Genomic DNA, 13,533 nt, shown 5'->3' with positions numbered 1-13,533 from the left:
TTTCCAAGCTTCATCTCTAGCCTACTGCAGTACAGTTGAATATATCAAAGATGAATATAGACACTTACTGTACATTCATTTCAGTTAGAAACTGGTAAAAATTAAAATACAAGTCAGAAAAGACTGCTTGGAGTTCTCATAAATATTATTTTTTCATTACTAAAGCCACAGAGACTGCTCTGTCACCATTGCTCACAATTAGTGCTCATTAGTCCTGCTGAAATCAAGGGGACTACTTGCAAAAGAAGGCCCTGTTCCAGCAAAGCATTTAAATCAGGGATCAGCAACCTTTGCCATACAGCCCACCAGGGAAAGCCCTCTGGTGGGCCGGGTAAGTTTGTTTACCTGCCGCATCTGCAAGTTCGGCCAATCGCAGCTCCCACTGGCCGCGGTTTGCCGCTCCAGGCCAATGGGGGCTGCGGGAAGCGGTGCGGTCTGAGGGATGTGCTGGCCACCAAAGGTTGCCGATCCCAGACTTAAACACATGCTTAACTTCACAGTTTGGAATAACTTGAAGATGTTCCTCTCCTTGTTTTATGCTTCTGCATTCATCTCTCTCTCTCTCTCAATTTTATTCTGCTTAATTGCTCAGTTTTTAACATTTAATTCTGAGGAACACACACATTTCTGTATTTCTCTCTACTAAACATACTGTTTATATGAGAACCTGGTGAAAAAGGCTCAGATGAATAGTCCGTCACTAACTTCATACTCTTTCTTCTGTGGATCATAGCACCCTTTTTTTCCCCTCATCCTGCTTTGTATATTAATCAAACTGTTATGTTTCAATAAAAATCCAGTGTGTCTTGTTCTACTAAATTAAATCCTTCCTGTCCAATATTTTCTTTATTATTTATTTACATCATGCACTGCACCATGCAGATCCAGAAGAAATTTGGCCTTGACCATCTTTCATATTTGTCTTTTTATCTGAGTACTTTCAGGGTACTCACCACCATCATATCTCAGACACTCACACATTTTAACGATGAATTTACACTTACAACAACCATTGGAAATAAGGAAGTGTTATTATCTCAATTTGTAGATGTGGATTTGAAATACAGAAATATTAGATGATTTTCCCAAGAAATGTATAGATTTGGATGTGATCATCTAGTCTGACCTCCTCTGTAACACAGAACTTCTCCAAAATAATTTCTAGAGTATACCTTTTAGAAAAGCATCCAATCGGGGATCATGGTGGATAATCAGCTGAAAATGAGTTCCGGGGGTGACTCTTTGGCCAAAAAAGCTAATACAGTCCTGGGATGTATAAAACAGGGGAATCTTGAGTAGGAGTAAACAGGTTATTTTACCTCTGTATTTGGCACTGGTGCTACTGGTGCTGGAATACTGAGTTCAGTTCTGTTGTCCATGATTTAAGAAGGATGTTGATACATTGAAAAGGTTTCAGGGGAGTGCCACGAAAATGATTTAAGGATTAGAAAACCTTCATTAGAATGATAGACTCAAAGAGCTCAATCTATTTAGCTTAACAAAGAGAGGGTTAAGGGGTGGCTTGATTGCAGTCTATAAATATGTACATGGAGAACAAATAGTTAATAATGCACTCCAGTTCAGCAGATAAAGGTATAAACATGATCCAATAGCTGGAAGTTGAAGCTACAGAAATTCAGATTGGAAATAAGGTGTACATTTATAACAGAAAGAAAAGGAGTACTTGTGGCACCTTAGAGACTAACCAATTTATTTGAGCATGAGCTTTCGTGAGCTACAGCTCACTTCATCAGATGCATACCGTGGAAACTGCAGAAGACATATACACACAGAGACCATGAAACAATACCTCCTCCCACCCCACTGTCCTGCTGGTAATAGCTTATCTAAAGTGATCATCAGGTGGGCCATTTCCAGCACAAATCCAGGTTTTCTCACCCTCCACCCCCCCACACAAATTCACTCTCCTGCTGGTGATAGCCCATCCAAAGTGACAACTCTTTACACAATGTGCATGACAATCAAGTTGGGCTATTTCCTGCACAAATCCAGGTTTTCTCACATCCCCCCCACCCCCATACACACACAAATTCACTCTCCTGCTGGTAATAGCTCATCCAAACTGACCACTCTTCAAGTTTAAATCCAAGTTAAACCAGAACATCTGGGGGGGGGGGGTAGGAAAAAACAAGAGGAAACAGGCTACCTTGCATAATGACTTAGCCACTCCCAGTCTCTATTTAAGCCTAAATTAATAGTATCCAATTTGCAAATGAATTCCAATTCAGCAGTTTCTCACTGGAGACTGGATTTGAAGTTTTTTTGTTTTAAGATAGCGACCTTCATGTCTGTGATTGCGTGACCAGAGAGATTGAAGTGTTCTCCGACTGGTTTAAACCCCCCCCAGATGTTCTGGTTTAACTTGGACTTAATGGCCCTCATTGTCTTCAGTTCCTGCAAGAAGCATTCCTTACCTTACCCACTTACTGAGGAATGCAATCACTAATAAGCCCTAAAGATACATGTAACATGTAATATAACAGGCTTTGAATATTCTGTGATTTTATAGCATAGTCTCTTATCCTCACAAGAGCCTATTAAGAAAATTACATGGTTGGGGTGAAAGGTAAGGTTCTGTCATGGAGCAGGAACTAGCTCAGAGACAGAAAATAAAGAGTAATAAATGGTCAGTTTTCACCAGGGCAAAAAGTTAACAGGAGACTATCCCATGGTTCTGCTGTGGGACTAGTGTTGTTAATATATTTATTCATTATCTGTACAGTGGGCCAACAGTACTGTTTCAAAATTTGTAGATAATATGGAATTATTTAGGTTAGTCAAGATTGGAGGAGACTGAGAGAAACTTCAGTGAGACCTAATAAAACTAGACGAATGAGCAACATAATGGCAGATAGAAAAGGAGTACTTGTGGCACCTTAGAGACTAACATTTATTTGAGCATAAGCTTTTGTGAGCTACAGCTCACATCATCAGATGCATGTAGTGGAAAATACAGTGGGGAGATTTTATATACATGGAGAACATGAAACAATGGGTGTTACCATGCAGACTGTAACAAGAGTGATCAGGTAAGGAGAGCTATTACCAGCAGGAGGGGCGGGGGCTTTTGTAGTGATAATCAAGGTGGGCCATTTCCAGCAGTTGACAAGAACATGTGAGGAACAGTGTGTGTGGGGGGGGAATAAACATGGGGAAATAGTTTTACTTTGTGTAATGACCCATCCACTCCCAGTCTTTATTGAAGCCTAAATTAATTGTATCAAGTGTGCAAATTAATTCCAATGCAGCAGTCGCTCGTTGGAGTCTGTTTTTGAAGACTTTTTGTTGAAGAATTGCCACTTTTAGGTCTATTCAATGTTGTAAAATGTAAAATAATGCACAATGAAGAAAGTACACTTGCAAGGGATATAAACCTGAATACTGCTGGGCACAAGTCAGTCGATGACTGACATAACTTCCTAGGAAACATCCAAATCACATATTTTTGTTTAACTTTATGATTTCTTAAGTTACCCTGGAACTGCCTGGGTTAAAAAAGAGCTTAAGTGATGCATAGGTCATATACTGCTGTCTGTATAAGGGTGAAATTCATCCACTGTGATTTTTTTCCCAAAATGTGTGCAGCTCAATTTTATATAAATGCCATCAGAAAAGTGTTCTCGGGTAATTTGATGCAAATGTTAGAATTTCCTCTTGAAGGAGGCCCATTGATTGATCTTGGAGTGAGTAAAATAACAAAAGTAAAAGTAAAATAACAGCTCCCTTGGATTTTCTACTGTAGCACAATTTTCCAGGAGAGCTTTCAAGAACTTGTATGCGATTTTTTGATTGCAACAAGATGCCCACTAGATCAGATGATCACTAAATGAATCTAAATCCCATTTTGTTGCTGCCTTTTGGCTTTGCCTTCAAAAGTCAGTTAAGTTGAACCAGAAAACTGTACAAATAAAGATTTAGATGGCTCCTAATTGAGAAAAATAAATCATTAGCAAATTGGTTACATGTGCAGGTAATTAATAATCATTCTGCTGATTAAGAAGTTTTCAGCAAGTAATCCTGAGATCAGGTACCTCCAGTATACAATGCACAGTATTAAATATAGTTATTATAATATATTAAAACTAGAGATGGGCAGGAACTGTATTTTCTATCTTGTGGGAAGTTCCAGGATTATGATTTTTTTCTTCCGTTTCGAAAGAGAACAAAACCACACACACAAAATTGAAATTTCCTGCTAAATAAAATTCTGGGGGGGAAATTGTTTTGGGTCAATTAAAACATTTATTTTTGATAAAATTGAAATATTCTGTTCCAATTTCAACTTTTTTAAAATACATATTATTTTATAATAAATATGTTTAATTGAAACAATAACTCTTTTTGAAACAGGACATGTAAATGTTCCATTTTGACCTTATTGGAATACTCTGTTCCATTTTTTTTTCTAAATGAAATTCAGCTGAAATCAACACGTTTAAAAAAAAACTTCAAATTTGTAATTTCTGATGGGAAAATGTTCTGTTGGAAATTTTCCATTCAGCTCTAGTTAAAAGCAACAGTTATTCAACAATTTGTAAATCAAAAACACAAAGTTCTTTCTTATATTTCTCCTCTCTCAGCTAAACAATTCACATCTTTATAATCTGTGTTCAGACAGACATCTTTCCATGCCTCCAAGCACATTTGTTAGCTGTATCTGAACCTCCTCCATTTCAGCTACATCCTTTACAGGATAAGATGATCAGAAATGAACACAGTATTCTAAGTAAAAGTGCACAATTTACTTATATAACAGCATTATAATATCTATATTTTTCTATCCTACTCTTCAACTATCCTAACATTTTGTCTGCAACACACTGAGCACATGTTTTCATTGAAGTGTTTATAATGACTGTGAGGTGTTTTTCCAGAGTGGTTACAGTTAATTTAGAACCAAGACACATAAGCATCCTGAGGATTGAGCACAGGGACCATCCTTTTCACACTAAAAAATCTTCCTTCAGCATGACCTCTGAAGTCTGTAGTGAGCTTTGTCTAGCATATTCAATCAATGCTTACTAAAGCCCTGCTAGCTGCATTTGATCACCCTTGGTTTCCCCTACAAACACCCAGTCTGGTACCTGATTTCCTTAGTTGCCCCCAGCCCCACTGTTTCCCCTACCACATCCTAGCTACTCCCCACAACCAATCTGTGACATATTCCCCATCACCTGGCTGTATTCATAATCCCCAATTGGACGTTCAACATTTTCCGCTACCCTTTCACCCCAACTGATACGTGGTAATTTTCTATGATTTCAAGCCTCATTCCTATGTTCTATCCAAGCTGAAGTTTACTCCTCTGGCCCAGGTGCTCATGGTTTTTTCCCAGAAGTTCATTTTCCCATACATATGTAATAATATATCAGTAGAGCATGGTTATATATACTTAGTATTATTAAGAGTCTAAACAAACAGCCCTAATATACGCAGTTTTTTCTACTGCAACCAAGTCACTTATACACTCTGCTGAAGATGACTTAATAGTAAGAGGCATAGTAGATGTCTGGATTTGTTCAACTATTTAAACTAATCCTGCAAAGACCAGCTATTTTCCTTTAAATTCATCCAGATCATCTTTACTACAAATTTTTGGAAGACAAATCTGGTGTTTACAAAGGAAGTACTTTGCTCCAAGTTCCATGCAGGAATGTCTGCGAAACCAAAAGATAAGAGGTTTGTAAATTCCTCTAACATAGAACAGAGATACTTTAGTTAGGTACATGTCAAGCATTTACCTAGCTCCAAGTGCAGTACATTCTGTCAAGGATTTGTGTTGTTATATTATTATTTTAGCACAAAGGATTGTTTTCTTAAAATAATTAAGTATAAATTACGTCAATACTTGTGATCCAATAATATCCCCAAAAGCCTAACCTATATTTTAAAGGCAATTTAAATTATACACTGTTCAGGGTGTGAAACAGATATAAATCCTGCTACTGTATTTTATACACATACCCAAACTAACAGTGTCAATGATTGGGTAGAATATACTTTATTAGATACATCTTTATTGTACTTTGGGTATGCACACACTTCCAAGCTGATATTTTCCAATAATAAAAAATATATTAAAAAAACAACAACCATTTTTTATATTTAAGCAGATCAAAATATTATTTGATTATTACTTTTTAATGACTAAATTTCCCCCAAAATCATTACTTTTGTGCTTATGAAAGCACTGGGTACATTATTTAATCAACAAAAGTTCATGACAAACAGTGCATACAACTGGATATTTGCTACTGAAGTGAAGTAATGAGACAGCAAAGCAAGGAAAGTGGTCTTGATTGTGCTCAACCAAGTTAAAACTAAAACCCTTATAAAGTTAAATAGGTTTACCGACTTGCAAAGACTTTGGAATTAGGAAATGTGAATTGAGGAATCCAATCCCAACTTTTGCCCACACTTCCATTTTTCCAAGTATAACTGTGAAGATGCTGAAACCAAACATATAACTATGTACAGTCAGATGCACAGCTGGTGTAAATAGGTATTACTACATCATTGTAGCTCAGGATCTAACTCAGATAGTCCTTTTGTTGTTACTGTAAATTTCAAATAAAATGAATATAATTACATGAGAAAGAAAGCTAGGCCAGCACTATAGACCAAAGAAGCATGTTTTGTTAATGCATCACAACCACATCTCTGCCTCGCATAAACAGAGTAAGGCGGAGTTGAACCATCACTCTCTATTCTGCATAAACATGTAATCTTGGCTCCACTGACATGAATGGCAAAACTACCATTGCCTTCACTGGGGCTAGAATTTTACCCAAGGTGTTGTATAGATATAACCAATATATTCTATTAATGTAGCACATTCAGCTATTCTTCCTTATGGTATGGAAATATGGCTAATGATGGCTGCTGTATCCATCACATCTGAACTAAACTACTATGTTGCAAATGGAAAACTTTGTCTTTATTTTGTTATGCAGTGCATGACTAGAACTTCCAGGATTTTAGCTTTTTAGCTATTTTTTCTGATACACAATCTTCTAGTCCCTGTGTTTCAGTTACATCAGTTCAGACTCCATTACATTCAGTAGGCCAAATCCTGAAATGGTGTGTAAAGTAGTGTAAATTACATATCAGTAAGTGGTGTGAGTTTAAATTAATCCAAGTTGGTTTTACATGCAGGAGGCCAGAAGAGGTTGTTAGGTTACACCAACTTAAACTCAGTTAAACTCTCCACTCAATTCAGCCCAAGATCTTTAATTTTCTGACTTCCCTCTTTCATATTTCATCCTGTTTGCACCAGTGCCCCCCCAAAAACAGCCCCTGAAAGCAGAAAAACCACAGCTCAGCCAGAAAAAACAATAACCTCAGAGGCTGTGTGTTAGGATATAGATATTCAGGTCTGTCTGTAAAGGCCTATACTCTAAGAATTTAGGTGTATTCTTATCACTTGGCTAGTTATAGAGGTATAAAAGAAAGAATCAAAATCATTGTCTACTGGTGTAAGGGCCTTCTCTTACTGTGACAGTCTGAGGCCCTGTTCTTAAGCTAAGGCCTTTGGCTAAGCAGCAGAAGCAGCCATAAGCTGGGAAGCAACCGGTCACATCCTCACATCCCAGACTGGTCACATTGAAAGAAGGTGCTATTGGGCTGTTAGGAATACGATCCTGTCCTGATAGTGCCTATCACCTTCAGAGGAAAGGAAGTGCCTAGAAGATGTAAAAGGAAACTTAGTTTGATAGCATCCTGTCTGGCAAGAACTCACTTATCAATAGCTGGGATGTGAAATCCTTACTTCTGTATTGTTTTGTCATTATAGTTCCCACTTTGCTATTGTTTGTCTGTATAATCTCTGTCTGGTTCTGTGATTGTTCCTGTCTGCTGTATAATTAATTTTGCTGGGTGTAAACTAATTAAAATGGTGGGATATAATTGGTTACATAATCATGTTACAATATGTTAGGATTGGTTAGTTAAATTTCAGGAAAATGATTGGCTAAGGTATAGCAAAGCAGAACTCAAGTTTTACTATATAGTCTGCAGTCAATCAGGAAGTGGGTGTGGGTGGGAAATGGGAACAGGGAATGGGGGTGAGGAAATTGGAATCATATTTTGCTAAAGGGGGAAATGGGAAATGGGAACAGGGAATGGGGGTAAGGAAATTGGAATCATGTTTTGCTAAGGGCAGGAATGGGAACAGGGACACAGGTGTAAGGCTCTGTGGTGTCAAAGAGCTGGGAAGGGGGACACTAAGGAAGGAAACTGGAATCATGCTTGCTGAAAGTTCACCCCAATAAACATTGAATTGTTTGCACCTTTGGACTTCGGGTATTGTTGCTCTCTGTTCATGCGAGAAGGACCAGGGAAGTAAGTGGGTGAAGGAATAAGCCTCCTAACACTGTGTTGTATCCCTTTTCATCTTTTTCAATACAGACAGTCTGGAGTTTTATTGACTCTTCTTTGTTAAATTAACACAGAATAGCTTCAAGTTGAAGGATCTTTTAACACCATAAATAGCTGAGGATCAAACCATGGTTCAACTAAATGTCCTTTTTGTAACAAATTCATATTACGATACAGTACTGAAGATCTCAAGTTTCACGAATGACCCAAAATAACTGTCCAACATACACGGTCAAAGGATCAGTTGGGCTTATTTTTAGGTGTTTCCTAATGTCTTCCTACCTTTTTTCCACTCAGCTTCCTAGTACTACACTTTTGGGGGAACAGCAGGGTGGCCCTGGGATTTCCCAGAATTAAAATCAATATAATAGCTTCTAATAATATCTTCCTTTAAAAATCGAAGTCACTATTCTCTAAAAGTTTGATGTTTTTAATCAAGTGTAAACCAGATTCTGTGGTTCAGCAGGAATTTTATAATTTGGGAATAGCTGGAATAACTTCCTGTGTTACAAAAAGAAAAGGAGTACTTGTGGCACCTTAGATACTAACCAATTTATCTGAGCATAAGCTTTCATGAGCTACAGCTCACTTCATGTGTTACAACTTCCTTTCCATTTAGTTTTAGGTGTTGTAGAATATTAATGTGTAAGTTTAACTGTAGGCACTCACCTGTTTGAAATCTGTTAGTAGGTTGTCTATTACATCCTCCCTAGGAGGACCAATGAGGTAGCATGACAAAATACATGACAAGTGCACACATGGCAATACATATAACTACTTTAAACAATTGGGCTAAGATTAAAGTGTTCTCACAAACTTGATTCCTTACTGCCTTCCCACCCCTTTACAGTAACATAATAGTGAAGTCAATAGTCAAGTCAAGAATGATCCTGTATTCTTTTTCTTCTACGATGTTTAGTTTGCGTGTTGATTTACACACAAACAAAAAAATATACCTCTGACTTCAAGTGCTTTCAGTCAAAGGGCCTGATTCTGATAATCACTTATCGAGTCCCAGCAGAATCAGGCAGAGCAGAAACTTGAACCTGATTCCCAACTTCCAGGTGAGCACCCTAACCACTGGACTATTGGTTCTTCAGGGGTAGTTAGTCAGTCACACACACTCTTTCTCTCTCTTTCATGCTCTTTTCCCCATGCCCTGCCCCTGGACAAAAAGAACTTTTGAAATCCTTAAAAGTTTCATGGGACACAAAAAACATTTCTCATCTAGCTCAGCATGAGGCACCAAATAAGTCCTTTAAAAAATAAGGGATCAACAATCACTCAACCAATGGGGTCTGCAATCCTGATTATGGACCACTGGATACTTTATATTAGGTGTAACCTGATTATGTTTCTGTTTGTTACACTCTGAACCCTTCCATTGATCAGTACTTTTATTAATGATAAATAATGCAAACTGGAAAGTAGCATGCATTTCTAAATTTAAAGTAAATTCACACAGTTTCTAACCTCCCACAAATCATATAGGAAAACTACAGGTGGCGAAATAACACACATCTTACCTACAAAAAATGCTTCAAAGAGTTAGTATGTGCTTAACTTTATACACAGTCCCACTGATTTCAAATTTTTGGAAGATGGGCCAAAAGTTCTGAAATGAGATCAGCCATTTTTATGGAGAATAAGATTTCTGTCCCATAAGTAACCTTTACCAATATCTTGATGTTATTGGTTTCCTTCATTTCTATCTAAACTCTTAAGTCTTGCAGATTTATCTTACTATTCATTATATAGGTCTCTCCCTCGCCATCCTGCTACATGTTATCACCATAGGAAACTAGCTATCAAGTTTGTGGACAAATCCAGCACAAAGTATCCGGCCTTTGGGGCTATGAAAGCCCTGAACTGTTGCAGATTCTGGCTTTGAGCTACGCTGTCTTGGAAGCCAATCAACCCAACCACAAAATAATCCTCTAAATGCATGGAAGCAAGTTGTAGAGCTGGCCAGGTGTTGGAAACATTCTACTTATCTTGCACATTACATAGGACCTGCTTATCATGACACCATAGTTTTCAGAATTCAATCCAGTTTTATTATGACATTCTTCACTGGTATGGCATAAGAACTGAGTTTATTTTTAAATACACCTGAGAAGAGATGTGACCTGTCAGCCAGGGATGAAACATTCCAATGTTAGGATGTTAGAAAATTCATTTGCATAGTTAGTGGAATCCTCTGACATCTTTCCCAAGAGCCCATATAGGGGAGATGTCAAAGTTTCTGCCGTAGGGAAAGGAGTAGGGCAGAATATGTGATTTAACATGAAGTAATTACCAGAGGTAAAAGATTTCCTCCTTCAAACAGGAAGCAGCTTTTATTGATGAAGGGACTCTTTGCTCTAAAAATTGATAAATTGTGGCAGAAATAAAGTATTTAAAGAAAGCCTGCCAACCAGGTAGGATTTTAAACCTGTATAGTTCTAGTTTAAATTATTTATTTCATATTTGTTCCTGGAATTCATTGCTTCACTTATCATATGGTATGCCAATGTATACAGTCAGCTGAAAAGGAAATATTATGAGCATTAGGTAGGTCTCCTACTATAAGGCATATTAAGTACAACGTGACTGCCTCCTTCTGTCATCTGCTGGAGTTGTAGGCAGAAAAAAACATTGGCAAATCTGAAAAACAGTTTCTTTCTCCCATGTATATTTTAAAATTATAACCAGAAATTTGGGACTGCCAGTCCCTCCAACCATATGATATATCTTTAAATATTTTGCAGGTGTTTATCTAGAACAAAACAAACAAGAACCATCTCTTTTCCAAGGAAAATACTACATACTCCCAAACAATGCACTTCACATACCTGCATTTGTTTAAGTGCACATTGTCTCTAAAGTAAGGTAGCAGAACTTCATCCATCAGTAATTTTATTATTGACAGAATCAAATCAGGAATAATTCTGCTAACCGCGGTTAAAAAAAGTATACTGGGAAACAAGATAAATCAGAGAATTGGTAATTGGATTTGGAGCCTATGAACCTATAGTTCCAGCCCAAGTTAATATTGACTGCAATGTGTTACTGTCTGATAGCTGTTTTCTGGCCTGTATGACACGAATTGCTGGTCTCAATCTATTTCACAATGAGTAGATATCTACATTACAAAAACCACAGTCGCATTTTGTATTGCTTGGTACCCGTGTTCACAGTCTCAGCAGAAAGACCAAGGAATAAGTTGACATGGAGATGGAATGGCAGTTACTCCTCTTGAGGTGATCCCTCAAACCATGGTTACAGCAAACTGGCATTTGAGAGTGAGAAGCTTACACTGCCTCTACATGTGTTGTAGCTGTATGTGATGGGTTAATGAGGTTGAGGGTGGGCCAATTAACCAGGTAGGCCACAGCTGAGGAGAATTAGGTGGCCTAAGTATTCCCCTGAATGATGACAGAGCCCAGCTGAGAAGGAACAGGCAGCACTAGGATAAAGCCAGGAAGCTGTCAACAAAAAGAGGCTGCAGGGAAGTAGTTTGAATTCATGCCCTGGGAATAGAGAGGAGTATTTCAGCCTATGGAGTTCAGTCATCTGCAGTTACTCCCTGAGAGAAGGGAGTTTTCGCTGGCACTCCCAGACATGTCGGGAACTGGAAGCTGTAGGAAGGAGACCAAGGGAAGATCAACAGGGTCTGAGAGAAAGCAGACCACAGTTGCCAAGTATAGGGTTGTTGGTTGGAACCCAGAGCAGTGGGTGGGCCCAGGTTCCACTACTGGCCACTGTGGGAGTGGCATCCAGAGAGGAGTACATCAGCAGACTGCCTGAGTCTGTTGTTATAGAAAAACTTTGATACCTCAGAAGGGGAGGACTATAGTGACCTGGCCAGAGGAGGGCTGAGTCACGAAACAAGAGCACCATGAGTCCTAGAGAGAGAGGGGCCATGGTATGAGGGAAGGGGCGTCAGACCTGAGTGGGGCTAATCCTTTGACACAGCCACAAGGAGGCACTTTAAAGATGAGTGGACCCACCATGACACTATGGCTACACAGAGCAATCCAAGACTGTCTATCCAGCACATCATTCTACAGTACTGTATTGAGTGCTACCCCTTACCAATAAGGTTTGGCTTATATGTTTCATAAAGTTGTCCATTATATATTTGAAACTAATTTAATCAACTTTCCAGGAGCAGTAATTCTGCCTGTATAGGGAACACAGCAACAGAGAGTCAACCATGACACACTGTAAGCAGTTGGCCTTGGAACACTTGATCTTGCCCACCTCAGGCCAAGGCAGAGGTGGGATACTTAGAAGAACTCATTTCCTGGGCATCTTCAGTCATCAGGGTTCTGTGGAGACTAACTAGTGTTTAAATTGCCCTTTTGCACCAAAGAATTGCAGCAGTAGTGTTGATTACTGTCTTCTGAGATGATGCAGTTGATTCTACACGAACAGGGACTGGTTTTTCAATATTCTGGGAGACATTTTTAAAGATAATTAGGTGCCTAACTCCCTTAGTCACATATCTTTAAAATGTGGCCCTCTCTGGTATTATGTAATATCAGGCTCCATTTGATTGTCTGGTTCTGCTCCCATTTCCCCTCCCCCCACCCCCACCATCTCCACCACATATGAGCACACACGCACAATGTGTCTGACTCTGGGCTGTGGAATGGTCAGTGTAGAGGGAGGGCCCTTTATTATTAAACATTTCTATTACAATAGCAGGAAGAGACTCCAAATGAGATCAGGGCCTCATTGTACTAGATGTTATACAATCATACAATAAACACATTCCCTATCCCCAAAAGCTTACAAGCTAAGTAGACAAGATTGACAGAGGGTGGAAGGGGAAACAGAGAGGTGTCACAGCAGGAAATATGGGGAAATAACACCTGCTCTCCCCCCTAAATCTGGAATAAAAAATCTGAGTAAACCCAAACATGAAAGCAACGGGGAAGGCGTATTACACCCTCTTGTTCTCATTAAACACCAAGTCAGGGCTGTGACAATTTACCCCAAGGAGAATGAGATTCTAGTGATTCTGAGGAAGTTTCTGCTAAAAAGCAAATTAATATTCCAAAGAAATTGCAAGGTTGTATAAACCATTTTCAGAAAGTATCATATTGACATTTTATAAAACAAAAGATATGTAATGCAAAGGAAAGGTTA

General features: G+C 38.6%; 1 protein-coding gene across 1 annotated transcript in view; it reads right to left on the bottom strand.

Annotated features, from left to right (window-relative positions):
- The window catches only part of LOC311514966 (uncharacterized protein), a 414,125-nt gene that overhangs the window by 96,572 nt on the left and 304,020 nt on the right, over window positions 1-13,533 (bottom strand). The window lies entirely within an intron of this gene.

Source organism: Lepidochelys olivacea (assembly GCF_965140295.1).
Source record: "Lepidochelys olivacea isolate rLepOli2 genome assembly, chromosome: 1".
NCBI lineage: Eukaryota > Metazoa > Chordata > Testudines > Cheloniidae > Lepidochelys > Lepidochelys olivacea.
Note: the sequence above shows the minus strand (reverse complement) of the source record. Positions and strands in the feature narration are given on the sequence as shown.